Source organism: Pundamilia nyererei, unplaced genomic scaffold, assembly GCF_000239375.1.
Source record: "Pundamilia nyererei isolate P.nyererei 1_Seehausen unplaced genomic scaffold, PunNye1.0 scaffold00025, whole genome shotgun sequence".
Lineage (NCBI taxonomy): Eukaryota > Metazoa > Chordata > Actinopteri > Cichliformes > Cichlidae > Pundamilia > Pundamilia nyererei.
In genome coordinates this window covers 571371-579136 of record NW_005187426.1, presented here as the reverse complement: position 1 = coordinate 579136, position 7766 = coordinate 571371, and the positions used below count along the sequence as shown (strand labels likewise).

General features: G+C 39.1%; 1 long non-coding RNA gene across 1 annotated transcript in view; it reads right to left on the bottom strand.

Annotated features, from left to right (window-relative positions):
- Nucleotides 1–3468: 3468 nt before the first annotated feature.
- Nucleotides 3469–7766, bottom strand: part of LOC102205128 (uncharacterized) — a 4909-nt gene continuing 611 nt past the window's right edge. The window contains exons 2-3 of the long non-coding RNA XR_311582.1: nucleotides 4410–4493; nucleotides 3469–3839 (exon numbers count right to left, since the gene is read on the bottom strand). This is a non-coding gene — a long non-coding RNA (uncharacterized LOC102205128). The remainder of the gene's footprint in view (nucleotides 3840–4409; nucleotides 4494–7766) is intronic.

Here is a 7766-nt window from a genome sequence, read left to right as displayed (position 1 = left end):
TAATTGGGTGAAAAATAAGCAATGCTCTATAAACATGCAGCCTGTGAAGAGAACACGTTTGTATTGTTTAAATGTCACAAATAGAATGTTGCTAAAGGCAGCACTAGATAATGATGCAGCATACAAGATATGTATTTTTTTATTCACTCTTCTCACACGCAGACAAAATGATGTAGTTTGTTACATTGCATGTAACGCTATTCTTGTGATAAAGGGCTATTCACTCGGTCAGTGCTTGATCAGCCGGGGTTAAAGGTTACATTTTCTTTTCCCATCTAAACGCACTGACGGAAGAAGATAAATCCTGACATCAGTTTAATCGAAATGTGCTGGTGCTTTGCCATGATCTAATTTCCTTTCATCCAAGCCCTCTGGTTATCTACAGGCATCTCGCCGCGCTACAGCAGCCAGTGGAGATAATAGCCGGGGTTATGGATTGACTGGTGAATCATCTTGTACTGCTGCTGTGAGCGAGCCAGGTACGTGTTCGGGGCCAGGTTGCTGCGTTGCTTTTATGCGAGAGCCTGGGCTGAGAGCTCTCCTGTTTCTCGAGTGCAGACGAGGTTTCGCCAGGGCCACGGTGCAGTGAAATGGAAAGCATGCCATTCCCTGTTCCGCTTGATGCCGTGTGACTGTGAGAGGTTGTGTCATGTTCCTTGGCTATTGACTCAATGACTTGGGACTTCACGACAAAAGCCTGAACCCGTGCGGGCTCTCTGCGTGCTGACAGAGAAATGTGTCTTCCACTTGTCTTCACATTGACCCGCGGACTCTGCAAGACTGACGTGTCCACGTCCCCAAAGTCTCACCTCCTGAACCTAAAAAATAACCTTTCCACGACCTCGCCTGTCTCTCATGCTCTGTTAGCCTTGGGTCTGGCTGCCATCGAAACAATTCAGTGAACTGGTGTTTTTTTCCCTGATACAGCTATGGATTACCTGTCTGCGGCAGCTTCCGCTACATGGATGACATGGTTGAGAATTCACCCTTATGTGAATCATATTATTCTCTGTCACAGTGGGTTGAAAAGTCAAAGCACAGAGTAAGCATAAGCCATTAGCTGGTACTCAAATGACAGCACACAGAGCCAGACCTTCAAGGCTGCCTCTGCCCTGGGGTTCATCCAAGAGACAAAAATCACCATATGTCCTTCGTTTGTTGGAAGAATTAGGAGATGTGGGCTTGCAACTGTGCTCGTAAATGATGATGAATTCTTTTTACATTGTATGCAAAGAGAACATTCTGCATATCTGACTAATGCCTTGTCCAGTGACGTGGCTCAGACAGCTGACCTGATTTATTGCAAGGTTTCCTGCATTGTTAAAAAACAATCTCTGACTCAATGACAGAGGCCCAATTAGGGCCATTCCTTTGATGCAGAAAAGGTCCATATACAAAAGAGACTCTGAATTGCAAATCCAGTTGTAGCCTGTCCTTGCTTTCCCCTAATCTAATAATGTGATCCATCATTTCTACGGCGACAGCTCTACAGCCCAGGCATAGGACAGAATCCCACAGAGGATTAGTAAGATGTTTGAATATCCATATATTTAGCCCTATTTAGAGAGAAAAAATGCATATTTAGAATAATGCACTGGGCTATTCTTTTACATTTCACCCGATTATACCTCACGAGATACTTCAATTTCATTTTTCCAGATTTAACTGTTACTGGTTGTTGGTAACCTTCTAAAAAGCACTTGACATCCATATGCCTTCAAGACTCAAGGTTTTTTTTTGTCGACTAAAAAAAGAGGCCCGTTTCCTGCTCAGTGGTGGCGCTGTTGTTTGAGGGATGGCTCTGTTGCAGAATCATCCATTACCCTGATGAGCTCGCAGCCCCAGAGCTATGACAGCACAGCCACACGATGAGCGAGACAGCCGACTGCCACTATTTGTTCCACTAAAGCATTCATCACACTAATTACCCATGGTGCCAAACAGCTCCAGCAGCCCAGTGAAGCTTTGGCTGCTCGTTTGGAGACGAGGTGAGGTAGGGAAACCTCAGATGAGTCTAAACAGGAGGCTGTCCTCTTTTTTCTGGCTTTCCTGCACATAATTAACTTGGCACACCAGCAACTTGACAAATTGGAATGATGAATCTGGCCTCTATGAATAGATACAAATACATGATCAATCAAAATACCGGACAGTGTTCTCAGTCTGAGGAAATGTGGTGCTGTGAAGGACAAAAGAAATGTCTTTGCTGTGAATGACATTTGGTCTTCTGGTAGAAAAGTGAGAGGGAGGGTTTGTGTCTGGTGTGTTTGAGCTGCGAAAATGTAGAAGCAAGTCAGTGCTAAGTGGGTGGTGCAGAAAAAAGTGGTTGCAAAATCTCACCATTTCACAATTCAAGTGCCAATTTAAAAAAAACAAAAAAACATTATACTTTATCCAATTTTCAATACATAATGCCTTTTTTCTAAAGGACTACACTTTCAGCCTGCTTTCGATAACTTTTCCTTCGATGCAGACAGATGCAAAAGCACAGTCTCTCTGAATTATAGTCATGTATGCCACCTGACCTTGGAAAGTACCAAGAAAGACTCTTTGGTTTCTTTAAATTTCTGTCTCATTCACACTTAGCCCCCAACTGTCCATGTCCCTTCTGGCCTTCACACTGCCGTCTGAACTAATGTAGCATCCAGTACATCAAAACATCCCAGCATTACCTCCCCGCAGTGGCCACAGATCAACTGATCAAGCACAAAGAAACTTCCTAGAGACAGCAAATCCTCCCAGCCTGCCTCACAGTTGCATTTTAAGAATATCACTGCATCTCACTAACTAGGGCAAGAAAAACCACCAGCATAAATGACACATGGCCAGCCACATGACAGCTGTTAAAACACCCAACTAATTCTTTGATGCCATGTTGAAAAAAAAAAAAGCCTGTCATGAAAAGTGAGTGTGTTTGAAACTCTTCATTTCCTGATAAATAATAATAATAATAATAATAGTAATTACTCATTAACACAGATTTTTTCTGATGTAAAGTGACTAAAAGATTACTGACGACACTGTTATGGTCTGTCACAATTTTAACTGTATATAACGTTGACTTGTGCATATAAAACTATGGGGTAAATAAAGTCAGAAGTAAAAAAGTAAAAGTAGATAAATTTGAATTTATAAAATGGTAAGCAGAGTTTGACTTAAAGCACGAGACACAAGAGAGATAAAGTGCAGACCAAGGTGTTTATTCATCAACATTAAAGTTTTAACTGAATCTTCATTGAGGCTAAATGATCTTCTGGATCAGAAAGATATTTAGATCTGTATTAGTTTCTTATGTTTTCATTTAAAAGAATTTTTAAAAAAATTGGGGGGCGTATTTCTCTTTGTGACGAAATTACATAAAATGCGCAATTTGATCACATTGCTAAAGGAGCATCTCAGAAATGTGTAGATCCAGAACTAGATCAAGCTCTATAAATTAATCACTTCTAAGTTGAGCTGAACCTCACCTCTGGTAAAGTCTTCCTCAAGATCAGTACCAAACTTTTAAACAAAGCTGTTAATAAACAAACGAAAGCAATCCTACGTCCTAAGGTAACTAAAAGCACTGTTAACCACAAGTGGCAGCCCTTTCAGACTGCCACTGATTAACCCATGAACTGAATGTGATATGATTTGCTAAATTAGGCTAAAGAAAAATCTAAGATGCACAAATAATAATAAAAATGCACAAAAACATCACACTTAAGTATATTATCTTAAAGTAAAGTTTGAATTATGTCTTCATCCTCTTCCATTCCACTTAATTAACCACTTAGTGCCTCCACCCGGACGTTAAGGTGTGCACAGCGCCCCCCTGGGAATTTATTTGGCCTTAACACCTGAAAAACAAAACACAACAATGTAAGAAACTCATCATGTTATTGCCCTCATTATCCATGACTTTAGAGACTGGACAATAAAAATATTTTGTAATGGCATAAACAAACCTGTCAAACTAATTATGCGATCCTTTCATTCGAAAGACCTCTATCAGCATCAACTGAAAGGCTACCAGCAAATATGCCTCAAATTTTGCACTTAAATATTAAAATACTGTCAAATGTTACAATAATAATACAGTCATCTTTAGTTCTCTTATGCATAAACAGGTCAGAAATGTGTGCAGTCCACATTAAAAGGTTTGACTAAAGCATATGTCTTGTTTAAAATGTTATCTTATTTGATCAGTTTCAAAACTGTTTACAGTTCAAAGCTGAGTTGAATGTAATTCTATCATTTACAAAGCAATGTGGGTTAATCTCATATGAGATAATGAGTGCTAGTCTGAGTGAGGTCAAAGGTTAAGTAGGATTTTGTACAATTCCTAATGAGGATCCCAACATTTCGCCAGGATGAATCTGTTCATGAGTGAGACGAGCGTTAGCGGTGCGTTATAACTGCACACTGACCTGTAGCACAATGTGTCTCTCAAGCGTGAAATCCACCTCATGAAGAATTCTGCAGTTGGCCTGAAGGAGTCAGAGGTCAGCTGTCTGGGGTTAATAAAAGGTGAGAGATGGTTCAGCAGTCACAGGTGAAGCAAAGGCTGTGCCGTGTTAATCTAACTCACTAACTATTGTTGCTCTCTGACCAGGATGTGAACCGGCTAAAGAGCCTAAGAGGTACCAGCTTTGTTTCAGTGGCTGCCAAGGTTCACAGCAGGGTGACAATCTACAGGCTCTCTTTACTGTCCAGCATCTATTACCAGAGACATAAACATGAAAAGGTTTTAGTCACTAGTTACTGTAAAAATTACAATTGCTATAAATGATAATGTAAGATACTGATTTTAATATTAATTGTTGCTCCGGTTCAACAATCTATAGCAGAAACTTCCTTGTTCTTTAACTGTAAAATGCATGAAAATCAACTTTTGCTCATTTTTTAAATGTCTTGTTTTAATAAGTAAAACTTTGTTGTTAACACTTCTTATTATAGTTTAATTTAATATGTAAAATTCAGTAAATGTCTAGTGTACATCTGCTTATTCACAGAAACTTGATTCCCACTGTATTCAGGTTAAAAACTCTAGAAATTTTATTCAAGATGAAGTTGTTCTGTGTGTCAGAAAAGTTGGATGTATTCTCAAAAATAAAATTTAAAGCAAACTAATTGTGACAGGCTTGCACTTTAGACACTTCCCACACAATTGCAGTCAGAAGAGTCACAGGGATCATATTCTCTGTATTCTCCGGAGCTTACTGTGATTTTTTGGTGTTAATTGTTTTTTTTTAACAAAAGCACATTGAGCTTATTTTGCAAGATTGTAAGTAAGTTATCAGATATAAAATTCTAGGTTGTTGATAAGTTTGATAAATATAAGGTTGAAACTTGTGCAACTGGATTAGGTTTCTTTTCAGAAAAATCTGGTTAGACACAAACTGTGATTAATTCTTCATTAGTATTTAAACAATCGAAATATCACAGGGATATAGGGACTACCCTTTGAAATAAAAGTGGATGCACATTTATTCCACATAATTAAATAACTGGTAGAAGCTAGATGTAATAATTAATTTGCTTTCCGCTCACAAAATGGCAAATGTTTCTTTCTTTTCCAGAAATCATGCTAATGCTCATGTATATTTCACTTTTGAACTTAGGACTGGTTATATGCTGACCATAACCTTTTCTCCACATGCACAATCCCTTTGTTTTTATTTTATTCTGATTATTTTTTTTAAATATTGATGTATTTTGCCTCGCCCAAACACATCCAGACACTACACATTTCACTTTGCTGTGGGTACAGTTCAGATATTGAGTTGTTATTTTGCAGGTAAATTGGACAATTTGATTTGTAATGGTTTGTTTCTACATCATGGCCTCTGGGTCAGGTCATGACATTTCGGAATCTGCACACTTACACACAGTCACTGCTAAAACACAAACAGACGACATCCACTGCAGGATCTGAAAGGCTACCGTGCACTTTTAGCTCACAACCATTAATCTTGTTACCGTAATGACTTTACACCACACCCATTCACTGCCAAAGCTGAGAATACTACCGGATATTCCTAGAAGACTATAATGTGTGCTTTTCTAAAAGCTCTTTTGGTCAAGTAATTCCTTGACAATACGCTTCATCATATTACCTGCTGAACGTCGTTTTCTCATGTCATATAAACTCATCAACCACCTTCACGCTATATTTTATTCAGATTTTAGCTTGACCAATGTTTGTCATGTTCAGAATTATAAGAGCAAATTTTCAGTAAAGTGACATCAAGCTTGCATTAGAAACATTCTGCAGATTTCTGAGCAGGAAGCCAGAGCTGCCTCCCACTGCACTGCAAACAGTCATATCCTGGTGGTTTTGCCCACACAGCAGGTCTCTCCTGGCCAAACTCTCCCTCATTTTGTTTCCAATTAGCTCGCTTTCAGCTCCCCCACTGGTGATAAGTCATAAAGGGCACCAGATCACCAAAAACAGGAGGGATTTATCATCTGTAAACTCCTAAATCTGTGATTAACATTAACCGGACCCATCATGAGGGAGAGCGGGGGAGGGGAGAGGTCAGTGAAATAAACAGTGTGAAGGAATGCATCATCCACATTCAGTGTGGTAAACACTTTAGCCTTGACCTTCCACTGCTGATTGGTATTGGACATCAGCCGTGTGTTTTGTTAGCAGGCGGGGCAAGGCTTGTTTTGTGTGCGAGCAGTCGCTGGATGACTGCAGCTCTGGCCGTCTGGAAGAACGTGACAGCACACTCAGCCTCAGGACTCATGGAGCATGAGTCAACAGTGAAATGGCCATACAGACATTTTTACATGGCACTGACTTGCCATCAAAGACATCCATGGACATCAGACTGATTCCATTTGAGAAATCCACAACAAATGAAAAGAATGGTTGTGCTACACATAAATACACCAAAATCAAACAATGCAACTGTATGGAGACACACAGCAACACTGAGTTTAATACCATAATCAAAGTCACCAAATCTACTCTGAAAAATGCAGTAGCTTTATGGATATCAAGTAGCGTATACGCCAATGCAGCTGCTCTGAGTGAAATTCAATAGATCATGAACATGAGAGACAGAAAGGGCAGCGGCGCATGTGAAGGTGTCATCTCTTTAGCTAGACATGTAGCCACTGGTTTTCTTGTATATATTTAATTCCCATATATCTTTGTATTATTGCTATTTGAGGAGGGATAACATCAGTTTATTTATTCGGTTTGTTTAATTTATATTTAGAATAGATTTTACAGCCTGTGCTAAAACAATAATTTTTGTGTGTTTATGCTGAGCATTTCACAACAATCTTTTTACAGTAGATCTGCACTGGAAGTCAGGATGTTTGGCAAGTTTACTGATGAAAGCTAAAAGTCCAATATGTATCTCACCCATACATAAACTAACTTGTAAACGTTCTCTCTCAAGAAAGAAAGAAAGAAAAAAAGAAAAGGTTTTAGTAATTTCTAAAAATGTCTTCTTATCTGATTAGTCATTTGGTGTGAGTGGATGATTACGTGATTACAAAGTCCACAAAGTGACTGCAGCTAAGACAGGGCAGAGGAGAGGTGCATTAAATGTATTGTTTATAAAAGAAATGTATAAAATCTATCTCTTTTTGTGAGTGAAGTGGATCTAAAAAAAAGGGAATTTTTCTGCGTAATTTACTGACGACACTAGGTGGCATCAAATAACTGCATTTAGAATCTGAATTGGCCCCTTCAGGGTCTTCGCGGGCAGAAGCAGCCAGCAGCCTCTTTATGTACCAGTATAACATGAGTACTCATAATATACATT